Below are 22,500 nucleotides of genomic sequence, written 5' to 3'. Positions count from 1 at the left end.
AGGCAATTGGTTTGTAAGAGAAAACCAGGCATGAGGAGAGAGCAAAAAAGAAATGTGTTCCTATGCATGAGAAACAGTGGTGATGGCAAACCAGATGTCTGTTGAATTTTTGGCAGTTAAGTGTGGAAATGTGAGTTATAAAGGAGGGGCTTGAAGCCTTTACTGGGGTAATTCTCCTATGCGAGTTACGTGGCAGAATTATCACTCGGAAAACATTTCAAAGAGTGTAATAAAGGCTGGTTCAGTCTGCAAGTGAGGGGAAAGGAGAGGGAATCAGGCAACATCGTGGCAGACCATTGAGGTTGAAATAAATAGCGTGGGCTTGGTGTAGTAGGAAAACCAAGGGGTGAGAAGAGGTGGTGGCGTGGACAAAGTAGGATATTTTGGATGTGTTTTGCTTTAAATGTAGCCTGGGCAAAGATGCATGGAAGTGTTTTCTCAGTGTTGCACTAGTGCACGATTGCTTAGCAGGGAACTCCAAATTTGCAGAACTATTTAATATTGCTTTAGTCCTCGACAGGAGCTCTCAGAGTTGTTGTTTGTCCTTCAAGTCAACAAATGGCATTGCCTAACAGTGTGATGCTGTCAGTGCAGCCTGAGCCGAACCAGTCACAATAAATGGCCAAGCTCTTAATCGCTTCCCGCAGCTGGTGAAAATGCAGATGTGTGCACTGAGGACTGCAGGCAGCAATGGGGGGCTCGGCCGTGGGGCCAGCACCTCCCCAGTAGCTGTGTGCAGGAGGTGAAGCCCAGTGGCTACGCTGCTGGAACTCCAGCCTCGGAGCCAGGGACAGCTGTATGGAATAGTTTGGTTGATGTAGATGTACAAAGTGTATTCTTTGGAAATGACCTTTAATTTCATTTGTTAGACGCACATAGGAACAAACATAGTTAGAATTCTCAGTCATAAATTCTTCAGATTATAGCTTCAGTCCAGTGAACTTTATTTTGCTCTAAGAACGCCCTTTGTTTTTGTTTCTTTTTTGCTTACTAATGTAATGGCTCTAAATTCACTGCTGGCAAATATCTTGGAAGTATTCTGGCTTGGCTTTTACTGCTGGCTCTTATCTCTTTTAAGTGGGGTTTATTAGATGAGATCATCTACAAAGGACTTATTTCTGTTATAAAATGGAATTAAAAAAAAAAGTAAAAATACAGTTAGTAGCTGTTCTCTTTTTACTCCCTTCGAAAGATTAGAATATCAATGTCAAAGAGAATAACTGGGTTTCTGGAGTATGCTATGCAACTTTTGTTTTATCCTGTTTTGTCCTCTTTTGCTGCACTGTCTAGGGGAAAGGATCAGAAGAATTTCATTCTGTTCCTTAGTATTATCTTGAGGAGAGGTTTTCCCTCTCAAAACAATCCAGAACTGAAAGAACTTTTCAGTTCCCAAAATGAAATGGCCACCAAACAAGTACATTATGAAGGCTTAAAAAATAAAAGGTGTTAATCCCATTAATATTCTGATTCTCAATACTCTCTGCTGCTCTGTAGATTGTCAGCTTGAGGTGGCATTGTAATATTTTAGCATAAATGTCTGAATCAAACATCGAGTTTTGACATAGTAAATTTCTAACAGGTTTTATTTTTACAGTTACGACCTTCAGTACCTTTCCTGTGTCTTTTAAGGATTTCCTCAGCCAGGGAACACATTCGTTGTTTTAAGAGTAACTGGTAAGAAAGCTTATTTGTTATCATAACATTTTCTTTACTTTTGCATCTGAATTTTTAGTTTTTTTTTCTCCTGTATTAAGAAGTACATTAAAATGAGGTACCTAAATCAGGTTTTAAAATCTGTTCTCGCGTAGTTTTGGTTTTTTCTTTACATCTTCAAAAATACTATGTTTCTGTCTTTAGGAACACTCCTTATAGCAGTTCGTTTGGGTGTCATTAGCTACAAATAGATTTTTGAAGAAAAAAATCTGCTTGGCAAAATCATGAGCATTCATCTTATACAGTTGATATCTAATAATTGTATTAGGGATGAATCATCATTTATTACTTTATCATCAGACTGATGATTTAAATAAAAACATCCATGACACTCGTGATTAAATTCATTTTATCACTTTTTCATGTTTTTTTTCCAGAAGTTCAATAGAATATCTCATGCATATTATTAAGAACCGTCTTCTGTTGTATATTAGCATGAGAAGAACACCCATGAAAATGAGTGGGTGGAGGGGTGTACTACATTACATATATGATTTTCCTCTGAGCAATAGAAGAGGAGCTCCTGTAAAGCCTGAGAAACCAGATTGGTGTGGAAATCAGTGTGAAATCAGAATTGGGTTATTTGGCCCCGAGTTTGAAAGAAAAGCCTACCTTCCTAGGAAATAACCAGTAACTAATTCTACATTCCACATGCGTTAATTGATTCTTAAATCAAAATTTCTGGTAGCTGCTGCTTCTAAATCAAATTCTTATGTTATTTCTTTATTACAACTGTTGTACTGGATTGTCCACTCATTTTTATATCATGTGAATCAGTGGAAACTGATTCCGAGGAATGGTGCTGATTTATAGTGTATGTAAGTGAGAGGATATTCCGGCGTACTAAAGCTCCAGTACTGCAAATGCATAAGCAGGTATTGAATTACTAATGCTAATGGAATTACTCACGTGAGTAAAGTTAAGCGTGGATGTAAGTGTTTTCAGGATTGATGTCTGTACTTAGGAATTTACATCATTTAAGAATACAGCTCACGATTTTTAAAACTTGCTAATTGAATGTGAGCTACTGGATCTTTTTCTAGACAACTGACTCAACTGGAATTACAGTGACTCGATTCTAGAACAATTCCATCTGCTTCAGATAAGATATGTGGATTTTTAAATCTGCAGATAAGAATTCAGTCTGACCAATTCACTTCACTGATCCCTACTAATTTGTGCAAATACTTGAAAGAGTAAAGGAGAAGCACGGAACTGGACAACTAGTAATACAAATGTTTTCAATCAAATAGTTAAATAGCTCAGCAAAGATGTGGTTCATTTTGCAACAGTGTTTGGAATCCAAATAAAACCATCTGAGAGATGTCCTGTTTGTTGTGATTTAGTGCAGAAAACAAAACTGTGTGTCTCAAATTTCAGGGAGGTGTCACAAAGCCATTACAGTTTTTAAAGAAATAAAATAAACACCACAAAACCCAAAGACAGGATTCCAAACCCGCAAGCCTAAAATGCGCACGCAGAAGCTCATAATTTATTCTGATTAACAAAGCTTACCTTTCTCTTGCCCATACCCCATAGAGGTCATCATGTAAACTATTTAAATTGATAGCAATATTATGCACCACAAAATTAATTTTATATTGTATACAGTTTTTATTGTGACTTTATCTTGTTTCAAAAGTGCTTACTTTCTGATTTTGTGGATATTACTGACTGGATTACTTTTATTTTGGTTTTTACACAACAGTTATATTAGAAATTTGCTGTTTTATTCTTACCTTCTTAGTAAAAATCCTTTTATCACACAATGGGTAATTTATATCCATTACCAGCCCTTTCAATCCTTTTCAGTGGTGCTGTCAGTGCCTTTGGCACAGTAATGATTAATGTGATCTAATAATAGTGTGCCATTATATTACCTTAGTAAAACATGTACCAACATCCTATTCAGATCTACCAAATTCATAGCTTCCTATAATATTTTTGTTGAAAGACAGGATTACTATTTTTCAAAGCTGTTTTTTTTTTTTTTTTTTTTTTTGCCTTTAACATATTTAATGAAATTCACAATTCTTTGCCATGGTAATCTTTGTGCATGTGTTTGGGCTTGATGGGTGAATTTTATATCATTCTGCATTATTATGATTTGTTAGGCAAATTGTTTGACACGCAAAAAGAGATGTGCATTACATTGTTTTGTTAAGGGTGTATTTTAAGCATTCAGTACCTTCTGATTATTCTCCTATATTTATCATAGGGGATGTATTTAAATTTCAGTACACAAGAATAAGCATTTGGGCTAAAATATGTTTTTCTGTATTCTAACTCAGATAGTGCCACATCCTTCAGGAGGCAAGGTCGATGCTGCTCTGCCCAGCAGTGCCACTTTCTGTTACAGTGCCTTTGCTGTGGTGCTCTCTGTTCAGCGTTTCCTTAATTTGGTGCCAACAGAAGCATGCAGAATGGTGCCCAACTGTGAGTTGGAAACTGGGATCGTGCAGTGCAATGTCTGTTGTTTTCTATCCAAGATATGTGTGTTCAAAAACTGAATTCAAGTACACGTACCATGTACTTGAGGTTCGAGCAGATACAGCATTGCTTGACCCCAAACTCCAGTGGTCAGTAGAACCAGTTCTGCCAGGAGAGGCACAGCTATCCAGAGGGTGCATTTTTTGCACCGTAAAATGGAGTGTTGTTGGGGCTGTGTATGTGTGATGGCTTTCAGGTCATTCCACTTCCATACCTGATGCAATGTGAGTTTGCTGCTGCTCTTGCACAGATTCCTCAGTTCCCTGCAAGACAAGGGACTTGAGCCACGAATAGCAGGTTCGTCTATTTGATACTGCTCCTGATCAACGTGGCTGAGGAGTTTGGATAACACTGCATCCTTGCAAAGCATCTTAAATCTTTATCACCTAACGATGTCATTATTGTAGTCAGGGAGCCACGTACTTAGCGCAGCCTTGGTAAAATCAAAATGAAATGGCATGTCCCCATCTTAACTCTACTCGTGATGTTCTGTTAAATACATACTCTTACAGTTTCATCGTATCACAATAAATAATGAATGAGAAAAATATTTTAATCTTGTCAATATCAGCAATGTCTAAAAACAAGGAAAGTGTGCGTATGCATTTATGTGGATTCCTTATTTGATTTAGGCTAAGCAATTCAGCTGTAACATGATTTGAAATATGCGATCAATGTAAACGAAGAAAAATATTTTGAATGCAGTGTATAAACCATGTGGTTCCTTAGACATATTTTTAGGAAAAGAAAAAAAGATGATGATTGTCATGCCATATAACAATAATGCTGCTGGAAATATATGCAGCAGCTTTATTTTCTGTCACGGTGAAGACAATCTTAAGCCTTGGTCATTTAAATCAAAGATGTTCTCATCTCTTCTGTGTAGCTGATTCTTCATGACATAACAAGAAATGAGGGGGATAAGGGGTAATAAGGCCTGAAATCTTGGCTTAACGTTGTATTCAAAATGTATAAAGCAAGTTCAAAAAGATACTTCCCTAGTTTTAGTAGTAAATATTTATTAAACAGAAAAACCTTTCATGAAGTACTTTCCAAAATGACTTTACTAATGGAGCTATAATTTGTTAAAGATCTAGAAAGGCTGTAACAGTCTTGAATTGAGATGCCTTTGGCTGTCCAATAAGTCACTGGACTGTCTGTTGGGCAGACTGCCTTATATCCTACTGATTTGTTACTCCTGGATCCTGCAGGTGTACTAACCAGAGAGCCAAGCTGGACAGCATACAGATAGTTTTTTTTTTTTTTTTTTTTAAACTAAGAATAGAGTGGTCAGTCTCCTCCATTTCTTTACATGCAATCTCAAATAAGTGTAGTTGAGTGCAGAACAGACTTTTCCGTGTTATGAAGCATTTCAGAGCTATTCCTCTGTTGTTCCTTTCAATGGGAGACTGTACAGAGTGCATGATGTACTGGCTTCCATGGGGGAATTTTGTGCCTGTTTCTTTACTAAAGTAGCATTAGAAGTGAGTGAACTGGCCAGTGAGGGATTATTTCATGTGCACATCTTTCCATCTTTGTTCTGCTGGGATGGAGGCTCTTATGTGTTGTCTCTGGGAGAATGACTGGCTAGGAAGAGGGAGAAGATGGTCCTGGTGCAGCTGCATGAGCTGTTAAGCAGGATGATTACAATTCCCTGTCCTTGCTTTGGTTCCTGTCTGTATTGCTGTTTTGTGATCTTTAACACACTTGGGTAGACTAGTGTGGCTCTGACAGGAAGGCCTTTCAGAAAGCAGAAAAATATAATTAATTCCTAATTTTGGCAGATAGAAAAGCTCAGGAGGAAAGTATCTTATTTATTTATTTATTTTATTTAAAGTCTAACTATGTCTCCTTTGAGGCCATCAGATCAATGAGTAGCAGCGGTGACTGATAATTCTTGGGTTCTATCACTAGCCACTGAATTACTCTGTGACTTTAGTAATGAAACATAAATGTTCTTTTGGTTCCCCAGTGGGCATAATACCATTTACCTGTCTCAAGAATGCTTTGTAATTTAATTAACACTTAGAGTGCTCTTTGAGATCCTTAGCTAAAAGCAGGAAAAATGAGTCGGTTGTTACAGAAATCCCAATTTATCCCCATTTAAAAAAAAAAAAAAAAAAAATTACACTTTTCCTTGAATTTTTCATACCACAGATAATGCTTGATAGGGGTTTGGGGCTTTGTTCTTACAGGTCCTTGGAGTCACTTATTGTTTGAGATTTGCATAGGCGCAGTATCGGTATTGCGATTTGTTCAATGGCTCATAAATTACCAGTCTTGAGGGGGGATCTTGAGTTGTGCTAGGAAAGTTCTGCATTATTCTTTATCAGATATTTCTTATTGTTTTAGGGGGAATATTTCCTAATTTTCAGTTGTGTGCTGTACATAATAGCTTCCTTTTAGCTTTGTCAAGTATGCTGGTATCTTGCTGATAAATTACACAGGACTGTACTGTTGTAACTACAGCTATTCAACAGTCAGATAATTGCCACGTCCTGCTGTGGCCGGATGACTGACCACTGACCAAACCAAGTATTTCCTTTGTATAGACAATCCCTGTCTTTAAGTATGCACCAATCTACCTTCGGACTGATTCAAATATTTCTTTGTGCATGCACTTCTGTTTGAATACACGCATTTGTAAGCCAGTAGTTAAGAGGGTAGTTCAGAGGAAGACTTGATTTTTATTTTTATTTTTTTTTTCTTCATTCTCCTCTGACCTCCAGTGAGGACTTTATTAAGAGAAGCAGGAACACCTGCAGCAAGCAAGCTGCAACTTCAATTCATCCACGTTTTCAGTCTTGTTTTGCAAACAGCCAGACATCTCTCTCTAGGATCATAAACCCCACCTCTTTGCTCCCAGGTACCTAATTCACTCTCATATTTTACTTAGTAGTCTGGGCATTCATCTGGGGTTAGCTGCCTACCACTCAACTTTCTTTTCAAAGCTATGGAAATATAGCATGTTTACCTGGATACAGCTAGGCTCAATTTAAGCTTCTCTGGAAAAACATACATGTTCACATATCTCCCCACTTTTTAATCTACTTTCTGCCACTAAAAGGAGTTTAAACAGTCTTTCAGATAAGCAAATAATCTTAACAAGCATCTTATAGCCAGCAAAAATGTTGCACACCTGTTTGTACACAGCCTTGATGAAACATCTCAAAGTTATGCTAAGCAAGTCTGCCATTCCCTTCTGGTATTAAATATGCCATTATCTTGAAGTTTTAAGTTGTGCTATTTGTGTAATAGCACATAATAATACCTACAAGGGAGTTTGTATCTTATTCTTTTCTTCATCTCTTCCAGCAGTTGTTTCCAAGAGCCACTTTGGCCTTGCTTTGGTAATTTAAATAGACAGTCAGCTGCATCTGTAAATGAAACGGAGGGCTGTCTGCCTTTCAGCTTTCTTGGAGATCGAGGAAGGCCAGTAAGGCTCAAGCGATCTGTCACTTATTTTCAAACAAGAGAATAAGAGTCTGAGAAAACAGCCTCAATTAATAGAATTTGTTAACTTTTTTTTTTTTTTCTGACTCCACACCTGATTTGCTGTCCTCCTTTACTTGTACTATGTATTTTATACCCTATCTTACCACGTAGTATTTGCAGGGAAGATGGCACAGGAGATGCTTGTGAAGTTCAAACTTCTGCACAGCTGCAGGGACAGGTAGCAGCGACAGGAAAAAGTGTGAATGTGCAGCAGCGATATTGACATTTGTCCTGTGCAAAGGACTTTAGAACAGAGTAGTTCTGTCAGAAGGGCCCTACAAAGACAGAATTCAACCTGACCACGTCAGGATAGTTTGCTTTGAGAAGAGCTGAGAATGTGCAACTACTAACGCTCAATAAAAAGTGATACACTTATCCTCCTTTATCCCTCATGCTTCCTCCAGAGTATTACATTTTCACTGAAAGTGTGGCTGCATAAAGAACAGAGCCCATCTGAACTCTCTGAATCGTGATCTCAAGTGTTGCTTTGAATGGACACTGTCCTGTGCTAAGCGCTGGAGGAAACTTCGTGTGTTGCTTTTTTTCCTGTGGGTAACTGCGCATTGCATAGTTGACCAAATATGCCAAGGCTATGGAAAAAGAGAAAATGGCAAGATGACTATTTCCCAAAAACAGTAAACACACATTGCAGCCTGGGTTCTTCTTTGAGAATGCATGATTTTACTTTTTGAATAACTACTGTATTTTAACAATAGGCATCAAGTGGTTGCTATGTGATACACAACAGTGTTTTTCATGAACTTTTGGCTGCTGAATAAGCCCAGCAAATATGGGTTCTTACCCTTTTAGTTTTCTGGGTCAATTCATTTTGCACAAAGGAGAGAATGATAATTTGAGATGTAGGCAGAGAATGTTTTCTTCACATGGCAGGAAAGATGAAAGCTGTTTTTATTTGATTTCTTTTTTAAATTAAAAATTATAACTCTTTATGGAGTTTCAAATAATTATCTTATTACTAAAGGCATCCTGTAAGCTTGTTACAGAATATCTCTGTAAAATAATTGTGCTCTTAGTCACTGCAAACTAAAAGTAGGGGGCAAGAGGGGGAAAAATTAAGAATGTGAGCATATATACAGCATATATATGTGTGGAAAAAAGTAGTGTTTTGATTACCCCAGAATTAAAGACCTAGGCAAAAGATTTTTGTCTGCTGTGTGGTGCTGGCCAATTACAGACCATATCATGGTGTTTTCTGAGCTGCTTTTTCCCTCTCTAAATGCTCAGCCCTTTTCTACTTGTTGACTGAGAGGACCACGTCTATCAGATTTAGTTGGCTTCCTGATGGGGCACCATATTGGGGCTGCTTTCATGATCTTATCTCCTGTTCTTCTGTTGTTGGAATCCCATTGAGAAGGGTTTCTGAGAACTTCAGCCTGTGCATATAAAACCTGTGTGAGGGCAAGGACTGGTACCCTGAGATGCCAGCAGAGACAGGTGAGGCAGCAGGAGAACAGTCTGATGCCAGTGGTTACACCACTGCTGCAAGGGGTTATTGGCAGTTTATGTGGGAGGGGGAGAAAGAAGGGATGACTTGAGTGGGGGGGAGAGGGGGGAATTGAGAACAGGGACAAGAAAACCATATGAGTTATTCACAGGGAGGAAGAGGTATTATTTATGACTGTACAAAGATATATGAGAATGTTTACGATTTTTTCTTAATGCTAAGGATCTAATTTATTTTTAATTAGCTTCAGAAATAAACATACAGGGAAGTTTAGGAAGATTTTGGTGTAGGAAGGGAGGAGAAGGGGTATTTGGTTGGAAGGCAAATGAAAGTGAGAAGAATGGTTTTGGGGGAAGGTTAATTGTGTTGAAAGATGAAGTTTGGGGTAGGGTGAGCAAAGAGCTCTAGGTTAAGGATTCAGGGCCTACAAAGGTAGGACAGTCAGAAGGCCATTGTGCTCTCTGCTAGGCATTTCTCAGCTGAGACCAGTCCTGTTCTGCACTGGGTATACAGGAGTCCAAATTCAGGAAAATCATCTACATGGCAAATTCAGCAAAGCCATTTCTGCTTAGTTATTGAGTCAAAGATTTCAAGTCTTTATCAACCTGCAGAGCATGTGTTTTAGCTTTCTTAGGGCATTTTCTTACAGAGAAGAATCAAGGAAGTTTCAGTCTATTCCAGGTGATGGAGTCCAGACTATCTTCATAAAACTGTTTCTTCCTCAGTGACCTTGTCGAGAGCTGCTGTTGCCTCTTTTGGTTAGGGTCGTTCCAAATGCATCTTTGAAGTAAGTACCTTTTCTCTTCTGTATCAAAAACTGCCCTACTTCCCCCACTTCACCTCCCCAAAAGCTAATCCCGAATTATGGTTACAGTGATTGCTTGCTCAAAGAGAAAAAAAATCTTTCATATATATTCATTTATTCTATCCTTTAGAAACTTCATTTGAAGCATTTATCTTTGGGATGATTTTCCTTCTCAAAGTCATATCAGACACAAAGCTACTTCAGGGCTATTTCTTCTAGTTCACTGGACAGCTGTTCTGCCTGAAAAGAAAGAAGAGATCATGTATCAATCAAAGACTTCAGGAGAAACCATATGCTCTTTAATAGGAAAATAGGAAAGATAAGAAATAGGAAAATCCTGTCTCTGATTCTTGGTCTTCTGACTTCTGGTTTCTTGATTTGGAGAAAATTAAGAGGTTAATATTGATATATTTTGCAGAATATCTGTTGATTTATTCTATTTTCAGTGTTTCTTTTGTGTATCTTGATACCTGGAGGCAGTTATGAACTACTCTTCACTGGTGGCAAACTGTTTTCTACCTGTGTGACTTGATCAATCCTCATCTGAATGTCACTATAGGCAGAAATTAGTGCTACTTAGCAGAAGAAAGGCTCTTACCTTCACTTAGCTTTGCTGGTGCTGAACTTGTGATTTCCAGTGGAAAGGCACTAAGGATTTGAAGGAGATGCCCAAGCTGCAGCCTCCTTAACTAATACAGATGTCTGTATTTATTCACCATTCTGCAGTTTGGCAGCTTGGTTGCAATGAAATAACTAGCAAGTAGTAGCTTCCTTTTTTGTTAATTAATTTATTGCTAATCACTCATTTACTGTAGTCTGTGATGCTAATTTATTGAAGATTTGAAGTACATTAAAAATTCCTTTATTTTTTTTTTTTTAAAGAGTACTTTCTTGCTTTACTAAATGTGTATATACAGCAACACAATTGAAATTAGTGTGTATCCTTTCATCTGCAAGTATGAGTTGAAACACAAGTAAATGGATATGCTACACTTTTAGCAGGGATTACCTTCCAGAGTGGAAACTTCATGTCAGATAGAGGGTTTTCTGACTGCATTGGATATGAGAGGATGTTTAAGCAGTATGAAGCAGCATGGTGCAGGTTAAACTGGAACCGAACTGAAGTCTGCATGGTGACACAGTAGCTTGGGGGAGCTTTAAAGCTAACTTAGACTTTTTTTTTTGTGAACAAAACCAACCAAACAAACAAACAAAAAATTCCCTTTTGTATCTACCTCTTGGTGCTCTGCAAAGATGTTGTTAGGAGTCCGTTGCATGTTTCTGCTTTGTTAGAATTTGATGGTGATTTCACATTCTGGCTAATGTCACGCAGGGCTCAGCAGTGCACAGAGGTGATATATTTTGATGTAGATTCTTGCTGAAAGAAACCCTTCATTCTCAAAGGTGGCAGACATTGACTTGCATAAGGCTTTGCAAGGGCTGGCTTGACTGGATGTGGGACTGCAAGAGAACTTAAAGCACAATGCAGATAATGACACAGTGAAAAAGAGGCCATGAGAAGATGTGCCACCATAATTGCAGTAAATTCATGTATTCACACATCCCTACGGTAGGTCCCAATGCAAAATTTCCCAAGGAAAAGGGATGTATTGATTTTTAGCAGATCTTGGATCATATCATTTTGGATCAAAATATTGGACCATCAGCTTCCAATTATTATGACCAGGTGCAGAAGATTTAGAGGAAGTGACAAGAAACCTGTGCTCAGTCACTGCAGGATAAGCTCTCCTTAAGGCTGTTACAATTATAAGGAAGACACGTGGCTGCTGTGTACTACCTGATAGTTCCAAACCAAGGAAAAGTGGAGATCATTTAATTCTCTTTTGCTTTGAAATAAAGGAAGATCAGTTTTATTTCATCAATAGGCTTTAGGGTTTGATGTATGGATGAAAACTTAGAATCAGTGAAATAATATTTCTGGTTAAGTACTTCTCATCAGGAACTTGTTTGACCTGTGGGCTGCTTCATTTTTTAAACTCAGATGTCTCTATTACAGAGCTGGGGAAGATTGTTACAGTGCCAGCATGGGGAGCGTGTGCCTTGATATGGATGCATCTAGTAGGAAAGAAGATAAACCTTTCTCTTTGTACACAGACGCATACATGATTTATCAAACATATTGTATTACTCCGTCTTTACAGTAAAATGTACGGTGGATGTGAATTACTCTATCTGTGTAGGATTAGAAACTGATGTTCTGTCTTGTATTTGAGAAGAGGATTACTCCATAGATAACGTGCAGATAATGTGCTTTTAGTGAAGTGCTGCAGCTTAAGGACAGCAGAATCAACTTCCTTGAGGTAAAAGGAAAAGGAATTGGTATGGAACAATATGGTGTTGTTGACCACACTTAGGAATTTAGAGATGTAATGAAAGCGTATCGCTGTAAATTTCTTGACTAATCATTTTTTCAGTTATTGTAAAGTGATCATTTGATTACAAAAAAATAATGCATTGTAAACGCTGAGTACCTTGAAATTCATCAGTTTCATTGCTTGTGTGATTGGCAGCATTAAATGCCAGCAGCTCACTTAAGTAGGAAACATCTGTACATTATTATTTAGGGATTTTTTTCATCTGTTGATTTTAGAAATAAGGATTTTATGAGTCCTTGTGCACATAGTTGTGTATTACTTATGTACAGAAACAGTCAGCTATGAAAGATCAGGCCTAAAGCATCCCATGTATAGTTTTGTGATTAAGGTACCAAGTGAACAGTCTGTGAAGCAATACAGCAATACATTGCATTTGATTTTAGGTGTGGCAGCAGCATCTCTGATTTCATAACAGTGGGAGTAACATGACAGTTCAAAAGCACAGTGTGGAGATTTGTTTTCTATACGCAGCAATGTAAATTCTTAAAATAACAATGTAACTTTTACATTTCTTACTGGATATCAGGATAATCCAATTTAGAACAATTTATTCTCAACGGGTAAAAATAGAAGATACATTACGGTGGTGCATGTACAATACATTAATTTTTATGAGTGAGTTATGAAGATATGCAACTCAGGACCTAGGATAAACATCATCTGCCTTGATTAATCTGTTATGCTGTGGCATGTGTGTCACTTTTATTATCCTAAAAAACCAAACCCAAACAAATACTGTACAGCCCCCAAAGCAAAAAAAACAAAAACAAAACACCAAAACTCAAGAACAGCAGCAAAATCTGTTCCTTTAATATACCAAATGCAGCATTATAGATAGATGTCTGTAGTTGTCTATGGTTTCTAAAGCAACACATACAGAACTACTGTGAACTTCTCTTCTGGGTCGTCTTACAGCTGAGGTTCTCCTTTCTATACCCAGATTCCCAGAAAAATGCCATGTAGTTGTTGAAACTCTTAATTTCTGGATGAATGTTGGCAAAATGTCCACTTTTGACTCCACTGTAGCTGCAGCTTGGGAAGTTATTCTCTTTGGCTCTGAGCATGGGTGGGTGTCATATTTAACTTCAGAGTTTTATTTACAGATGGGGAAGAATATTACTCCTGTAATTATAAATATTTTGCATTTACAGTAAAGAATCTGCAAGAGCTTCCATCATCCATCGATAGAAGAATTAAACTTTGCTGCACTCCAGCTAGCTAGGTAAGTTGCATTAGCCTACAGAGCAGAGTAGCTGTGATGTAGGAAGGAGGGGTGGGCATTTCTTAAGGCCTGCTGCTGACAGACCCATCAATGGCACATCTTGGAATAGATGCCTGGTCTCTCACTTCCCGTTCCTTGACTTATTCTCAACACAGTGCATCCATTTGATTACATAATAGGGGAATTACCTTCCGAAATGTTGTGTTTAATCTCATATTCATGTGCTGGAAGTGGGTGCAGAAACAATTAGTTGCAACCTGCCTACTGAACTATATCGGAATTTCCTTATGTAAAACGTCTGAAGTTTCTATGAATGCGTGCTTTGTGTGCCCAAGAGCAACTGATCTTTAAGATACCTATGTGAATACATTTCAATATGATTTTGCCATGTTAAGTTATCAGTCACAATCTATCATTTCTGAAATCTGATACTAATAGAATTTAGTATTTGCTGTTTTACGTTGGAATAAGTACAGACGTAAAACAATATAAAACAAAACAATGAAAAAATCAAATCAGAGATAATTATATATTGAAGACATTAAATTTAATATAAATTAGCACAATAAAAGAATGTTTTTCTGCTATCTCAGCATTAGAAAATTAGAAGAATCGCACTGTTTTTCTCCTTATGTCTGTGTCACCAGGTTGTTATTTCTTTTGTTTAGTCATATAATAGGACGTGTTGAGACATATTATCCTCAACTTGTGTAACAGCCTACAAATACTGATTGCAGTTTGAGCTTGTTATGGAAAAGTATTGCCCTGTGGATTGAGAAAATGACCAACAGCGGACTATAATCTATGAAGCTGAGAGTAAAATTGCCAACTAGAGGTCATTTTTCAAACCAAGGGGCAATACTTTTCTACTATAAACTGAATATTACAGTCAGTATATGTTTTATTAAACCATTTCAGAAACTTGGGAGCAGTTTCATTTAAACTTCTTGCTTGACGTGGCTCAGAGAACAGGCCCAGGGCAGCTCACAAAAGAGGCCTGGCACAGTATTTATAATAAATATTCTGTATACTCAGTAATTATGAAGGCTTTAAGGCCTTCATGGTGAATGGCCTTATCTTGCCACCATTCTGCATCCTTAGCAGCAATCGGAGTCATTAAGATTTATGTATAAAAATCAGTGTAGGCTACTGTTTCTCACTGTAACACTATGGCAAACTCAGAGTGGGCTACACAGGAAAGCCAATCATGGCTACTAATGTCTAAAAGATTAAAAGCACTTTTAAAAGCACTTTTTCCTTCTTCCATACCATTTCATTGTTTTTCTTTTATACTGAAGAATGACAGTGGTTTTTACCTTGTCTCTTATATGGGGTGATTGCCTTACGTTTTGGTCAATAAGAGGGTTTCCATTCCAGAACAATAGAAATAACAATAAGATGGATGGACAAAGCAAAGCCTTCATCCTCCCCCTTTAACACACCTTGCACATCCATAAAGAGTTCTGCCATCCCATGACTTGGAAATAGAGGTGCCTTCTGCAGCCATTGTGCTGATTGACTTGTACTGTTAGCAGGTTGACAACACAAAATCCTTGGTGGACTTCAGATTTCAGGAAGTCACCAAAAGTTGTAGCCTCTCTGCAAAACAGGATGCAGGGTTCAGAGAGAAATGACACCATAGGCTGAAAAGAGTTCACTCTTTAGCATATTTAACCTTTTGCTTGAGAATCCCTAATGGGAAAGGCTTTATTTAGAGTTCCTCATGTGACTCTTCCCATGAGCCTGTTCCGCATCCTTTGGTGTCAACTTGTCTGTCTTGCAGGATTTCTGAATTTCTGGTTTCGGACAAAGTTGTCAGATTGCCCTTGCTTTGTGACATAAGCATGTCACAGTCCTATACTGCTGCAGTGCCAACAGTAAGCATACTAAAGTTATTGCATGCCTAAGTTGCAAGTTCAGTGGTTACGATTATGCAAATAGTGCATTCACATAACCATAATTAGAAATTTCTATCTGCACTTGCCAGATTAATGCACAGTTACAGCTGTAGCATGGGCAAATGAAATACAAAGATTTTTTTCTGTGCTTTAGTGTTTAAAAACCAGACCTTACATCCATATGTATGTATATATTATACAGACACATGCATAATTTTCTAATGGTCATAATTTTTAAAGTCTACATAAAACTTCACCACCTGAGGAAGGGTGATGGATTAGAATAATAAAAAATGGAACAGCAAAAGACCTGTTCTACATCTAGTCCATCTTCTGGATGTTTTAGGATTGTTCCCTACAGTGTATTTACTAGTACTAATTCCAGAGCAGTCCCAAGCAGTGAAGTTCCCACAGAAGTTTCACAGGTGTAATTCAAAGGATATTTTCCTGACACTTTTATTTTCAAGTCACCAGTTCACCATGTTATGTTGGTCGTAACTTTGAGGACTTTTCCAGTATCTCTCTCCTCAATGCTTTCATACCTCCAAATATTTGTAAAATATTGCCATAAGTTACTGGGGTATTGACTGTGCCCTTTTCTCTCATCCTCCAGCTAATACTCTAGTACTGGGCTTTTTTTTTTCCCCTCTCCCCAAAAAAACTCTCTCACAGACCAAAATACTGGGCTAAGTGAAGGTGATGCTACTAAGTTACTGCTGCACATACTGTGTAATATACATAAACACTCTCCATACGATTATAGTCTGTGTTCAGTGCTAGGGGGATGTTGTTTAGAGGTCTGTCTGATTGTATCGGGCACTGTACAAACATATAATTAATCTCATTTTAAGAAATGCTCAGCTTCAAGTTGAGTGTAGAAATATAGGGTTATTAGTTTCTAGAATGTTTTTATTATGCACTTTCTAGTTTGATTGACAACTATTACTATTTTAAGATGACAGAACTAAAACTTATGCTGCTAGATAGCATCAAATATACTGTATGCTAAGTAAACAGAAGCATGTGAGCAGGATAATATTTATTGTATGGTTATATAGCAACTCAGTAAGAGACTGGAGGGGAATTATTCTCCAAGAAGGATATTTGATACTTTACGCTCTTTAGAAATACAAACATTTTAGAAATGCAAACATAGAACTGACCTTTGCACCCTCTTTCTTCAGAGAAGCTTGGAGGTTGGTTGGCTGACCTGGCTGGATTCTTCTCTAGAGCTTCCTTCCATGCTTCATGTTCTTCCTTTCTTTGAGTAACTGTAAAGAAGAGGAATAGGATGAAATCCCTCCAATATGAATTTTGTAACTCTTCTACCTTCCTGTTAGGTTTGAGAGCAGAGCCTTGCAGCTCTGGCTGAAATGTGTGGTGAACACTTCAAAGGCAGTCGTTGTCCCAGAGCCTGGCCATTCAGGCAGATGGAGGACTGGAGGGGAGAGAGGCACAGTCAGGAGAAGTGTTGTGGGGTGCAGCAGGAGAAGGATGGAGTAAGGCTGCCAAGTCAGGGGGCAGTTTTTCAGTTGGCACAAAAAAATCAATAATAATTTTAACTGAATAAATACAAATTTTGTTTCCAGGACAAAAAGAATAGTTAGGATGAAGAATGTGTAAATTTTCTGTGTATTTCTAGTGAATATTTAATATAACGCAATTAGAGGCTGGCTAAGAATTATATGGCTTTTAAAAACCAACAAATAAATGGACTCCTGTTTTCATGATATGATTCACCCATCTAAAATTAATTCTGAAATTCGAGTTAAAAAGCAAGATCTGAAATGCTCAAAGCCTGTTTCAGAACTTATGTTCAGTATGCATCACCTGGGCTCAGGGTGGGATACCAGAGGTGTGCATCTTGCATATGTATCAACCCATAGAAACAGGGCAATCGAAGTTAACATTGCATTAATTAAGAACTAGGAAGGCTTTTTTTTAATAACTGTTTTGCAACAAAATATGTGGCTTGGTGTTGCAGAAGGTTTGTCAGACACAGAGTATATTACACAGAAGTACCTGGTTTACCTGATGTAAACACTTGTATCTGGAAGGAATACGGCTGTGTCAATCTGCTGTTCTGCTTGGGCTAATTAATCTTAATTTAGATTTAGGCTGACTATTCCAATGCAGTGCCATGTGAACCTCTTTAGTAGAAGAAATTCAGACAAGCAACTCTTCAAATCATTCTCAATTCACGGTTTTGTAAATACATGACCAAGAATAACTGCTTGTGTCCTTTGCACAGCATCAATGCAAGTAGCTGTAAAATCACAAAATAATATCATTAGAAAATTGTTTTTGGCAAACTTGGATTAACTGGGTAAGAGAAGGAGGATCAGTGGGGTTGATATAGATCACTGTTATTTACTCGCTTGGGCAAATTAATTTTTCCAGTAATTAAGACAAAAAGTACCCCAAGTGTGGGGTGTTCTTTCCTTTCCTCTCAGCATGCCTTTATGTACAGTAAAATGAGTACCTGACTCATAATGGGGCTGCTAGGCAGTGCTTCTGAATAGTTGCAGTTTCAAACTGAAATTGCAATCTTTAAATACAAAAAGTATTAAGGAAAAGTAAAAAATCAAGTAGAAATTATTATGAGCTTGACTGGTCATGTTCAGTGTTTATTCCTGAAGTATAATGCATCATGCTCTTCACTGTTGGAAGTTCTCTTTCGGACTGTAATACCCTGTTCCCTCTTAAGTAGTTGACTGTTGCAGCATCCTTCGTATTTGCTTCAGCTTTTTGCTGTATGTGACAGTGGCTTTCTTACTGACTTGTGCTTGGCATCAGGCTGATGCCATTAAAAAAATGCCAGTCTTAAAAAACGCTCGTTTTCTAATCTTGATTGGTGAGTGTGCTGATGGTGCTTGTGGAAGTGCAACTTGCAAATAGCAGTTCTTGTCAATCACAGCGATGTGCCGCTGTGTCTTACGTACTTATGACTAAGTTGTTACCAATCCTGTTACCTGTTTCTAAGCCCTTTTCATCCATCTGTGATGCTCAAGTTCCTCTCTTTTGGTCAATAATCACATTTCAGAATGATGCATCTAATGACTGGACTCACTTTGAGGGCACGGTGCCATGTTATGATGGAATAAATCGTCACAGTGTCTTAGATCAGTGAGTCAGCATGAGAAGAACAGAAACTTTGTGTGGTGGAAAACAAAATGGAGAGGAAGAGCTGGGCTATTGAGAAAGCAGCCCCTGAAAGGCTACATGTGAAGAAATGTCATCTGCATCATTTTCAGTTGGGTTGAGGTTTTATGGGATTTGTGATCACATTACATGCTCCTTATGCCATTCAATTAATCTTTCTGGATTTTGCCTCCATGTTTCCCATGAAGTCCTCTAAAATATTCCAGTAGACTGCCCAGTATACACTGCAATGCTTTATTCTCAGATTCGGAAGAACTGTCTCAGATGTTACTCAAACGCACCTCACTTACAGTCTTGCATCACTAGGGTCATGGGTTAAATGCCAATATTGTTTGCATTTGAGCATCTTTGTCTCCCAGAAGTTCAGTTCTGTTCACAAGTGCTTGCTCAGGAACGGCATTGATATTCGAAAGGAGCTACAGATGCTTCAGAGATCAGATGGAAAATGTGTATACAGTGTATCTATGTATTGCATGTGGCAGCTAGGCATAGTAATGGAGTAACACTTTAAAGCGTACAGTATATTTATTATACAGTCAAGTGGAAAAAAGTGGATGTTTCTATTTATCAGTTCTTTTTTGTCTTGGGTGTTTCTATCTTTGACTGATACAAATATTTTGGAATCTAAACATATCTCCACAATACTGTTGTGTCTTTGTTCTGGATTTCTTTCATCTTAACTTATCAACACAGTATATGAGCCATTTTATCCTACAGTGTGATCATCATCCTAGTGTGTATTTGCTCATTAATGTCACGTTAAGATCTAAGGAAATATGAAAGAAGAAGTGAATTTTTTTTTTTTGTACTAATTTATTTTATACTAATAATAATGAAATAGGAAACCTACAGTACTGTAGCTTTGAAACAATAATAATAATGAGTATACACACTTCCCCCAACTCTGTACTGCTTCTAGGCTTACATTGGCTTAAATATTAGCACTCAAACATGACCTTAAAGCAAAAAATTGGAACAAGTTTTTCTCATTTTAAGGGTAAATAATTGTTTTGGTGTTTATTTAAATTGTTATATTATTCTAACCCCTTAAAAAACAATGCCCATTTAAACCTCTGTATTTTTTTTCACTGAATGGATTTCTTTTTTAACTCACTGTGTAACTTCATCAGAGGTCTTTTTTTATATATCTGATATTCATATTTTGAAAAGAGAAAAGTACCAGTAAGAAATATAAGACAGTTTTTTGTTTTTTGTTTTTTTTTTTGAAAGCTGGCCATGATTGCAAACTGGATGTGCTTTTGTAAAATATGACCTTTTCCCCACACAGTTACCCTAGAAGTATTTCAAGTTAATTTGTGTATTCAGAACAAACAATCCCTAACTAACACAACTTTCTGGTTTTCAGCTAGAAACTGCAGTTTTCCTGGAAGGATGCAGAAGGAGAGGGAAGTGTGGGTCTGTCATGGAGACCACAATTTATGCGTTAGGGTTTGGGTGTTTTGTCTAACATAAGGTGTTGAAAATTCTCACAGTGGGAACCCACTTCTCTCCACTGCCTGGACAGGGAGCCAGAAGTGGGACGGTCTTGGTCATGTGAAGCAAAAGAAGTGGCAGCATGGGGTGAGTTATGAGGGCTGTGTTATGACATCAGTTCCTATGGGGAGTGGCGGGGCTCATCCTTGTCCTGAGAATGAGCACTGGGGGATGTTTCCCATCTATCAGACCCTGACATGCCAGGACAACTTGATGTGTGTGATGTTTCGGGAGGGTAGTCATAGGCTGAAGCAGTTCTGTGGACCACCGTCATTCACAGCTGCTTATTATGTCTTGTCAGTTCAAGCATCCTGCCACGTTCTCTGCTTCATTTTTATTTCTCAACATCTTTTTCTTTTTGCGAGGACAGATCGTCATCCACAAACTCATTTAAAAAAAAAAAAGAAATCGTGGTGAAAGCTTTTAATCTGGGAAACCAGATTTCCATCTGTATTATAGCTTTTGGAATTTTTCAGGGAAAACTATGCAAAAAACTATGCAAATGTGTTGATGGAATGACCCGTTTTACACCTGATGTTTTTAAATGGTTATATGCTCTATTAAAATGTAGGATACAGAAATACAAATGACAGAATTTAAGGAAAGCGTTTTGACCTCTAAGGTCAACATTTCCATTTTGCAGTGTCCGTTTTGGACTGTTTTGGATAGGGACCAAATTTTCTGTGGAAGGTTTCCTTTTTAACTGATCAACCTATGGCAATAAGTTTAGCAGCTCTGGCTCTTTCATTCCAGTCCTTTCTGAGAATCACCTTCTGTGCTTCTACTTGTTGCTTTGCTTTATTATTTTTAGGAGCTGTCACTTTTCAGTCCTCTTCAGGCTCTTTCCCCAGTAGCAGGAGGCACAGAGGTCTTGTTTCTTTTTTCCATATTCACAATATGAGATGCAAAGCCCACAGTCTAGTTACTGAGCTAGGTTTATTGCAGCAAGTTGGTGTTGTAGGGCATGTTCTTCCCAACATCTTGGAGCTTTTAGCAAGTCTTTTCTCTTATTTGAGAACTGGCACGGTTTGATTTCTGTTTACTGAGGAGTCAAAGAATCCTGCAACATAGATTTGCGTTTTCTTAACCCTGTTTTAGTGTACTTTCAATAATTTAGTGATCTCGTGTTTAATATTGCAGCTTTATTTACCACTTCGAGTGTTTGTTTGTTTTTTAAACTACAAACAATACCTTTCAGTAAATGAAGACCCATATTTCAGGCAACTTTAGTAGTAGACAGTGCTTTTATTTGCATAAAACTCCTGGCAGAAAAACTTCAGGAAAGTAAAGGAAAAGGTAATCTAAGGCACTATTTTGTTCATGGACATGTTTCAAGTTTGGCTTGTAATAATGAAATGTGTTGAGAGATGCTGCATTTCTCAGCCTGATGGATCAGATGTCGTCTTTATTGACGTACACTGTCAATGCAGACGGTCCCAAATTAACCAAATATGTTATTTCAACGAGCTGACTTTCCAGTCTTGGTACCAGTGCTAAGAACATCAATTTAGTTACTGGTTAAGGTAATCCTGAGCTTTTTTTTAATGACAGTTTGTCTTTTATTATGCGTGGTACTGTATGCAGTGAACAAACTTACCGCACAAGAAGGGAGTGCAACACAATTTGTCTCCCTGGCAATCACGTTACCTTTCTCCTTTGAGAACAGCTATTATTTTTTACAGATTGTTGACAACTGTGTAATTTATGATTAAAATGATCTTAATTGGAATATTTAAATTCTGAGCAGTTCAAATGTCTGCACAAAAAGTACCCTTTTGGAAGATGTCCAGACTGAGCACACATTGAGGAGCATGTAGCCCCCAAAACTGGGCATGTATGTGTTCAGTCTGCACATATGGAGAGAATGGGGAAGCTTGGCTGAGGGGGCTGGTGCTGATCTCATGGGTGAAACCTGATATTAAAACTGGGATGGTGGTTTGGGATGGAAGCAGAGGGAAGAGACTTCTCCTTGGATTTGGAAATGCAGGTGAGCTTCCTAGGGTGTTCTTGGTTTCAGCATAAGTGCAGAGGAGGAAGGAAGGAATGGTCTTAAGGGCAGCACAACTTGCCCTCTCCTGTTCACCTCAAAGGACAGATAATCACTTTTGTTAGCACCTGCTCCTGTCAAACCCTTGCACGATTTCACCATTGTTAGTATCTGATTCAAGTTCACATGTAAGTAAAGATGTTAAAATTGGAGGAAGTGGGTGCTCACCAGCAGGGTGAGAAATAAAAGTTCTGGATAAAAAGGCAAAATCAGAAGGAGAGCAGGTTGGTAAGACCTAATAGCCCCCCTAAAGAGAGAGACATCTGGGAGCATCTCTGGTTCCAGTCTGGCTGGAAATAAAAAGAAAATAAGA

The 22,500-nt window shown here is 37.9% G+C and overlaps 1 protein-coding gene across 7 annotated transcripts in view; it reads left to right on the top strand.

Annotated features, from left to right (window-relative positions):
* ZNF536 (zinc finger protein 536) overlaps nucleotides 1-22,500 on the top strand; it is a 325,798-nt gene that overhangs the window by 49,984 nt on the left and 253,314 nt on the right. For all 7 annotated transcript variants that reach the window (XM_052685929.1, XM_052685930.1, XM_052685931.1 and 4 more), the window contains exons 2-3: nucleotides 1,595-1,674; nucleotides 13,516-13,586. The gene's annotated coding sequence lies outside the window, so the exon portion shown is untranslated. The remainder of the gene's footprint in view (nucleotides 1-1,594; nucleotides 1,675-13,515; nucleotides 13,587-22,500) is intronic.

This window comes from Tympanuchus pallidicinctus, unplaced genomic scaffold, assembly GCF_026119805.1.
Source record: "Tympanuchus pallidicinctus isolate F22 unplaced genomic scaffold, pur_lepc_1.0 scaffold22, whole genome shotgun sequence".
Classification (NCBI taxonomy): Eukaryota; Metazoa; Chordata; class Aves; order Galliformes; family Phasianidae; genus Tympanuchus; species Tympanuchus pallidicinctus.
This window is presented reverse-complemented; position numbering and strand designations above follow the sequence as displayed.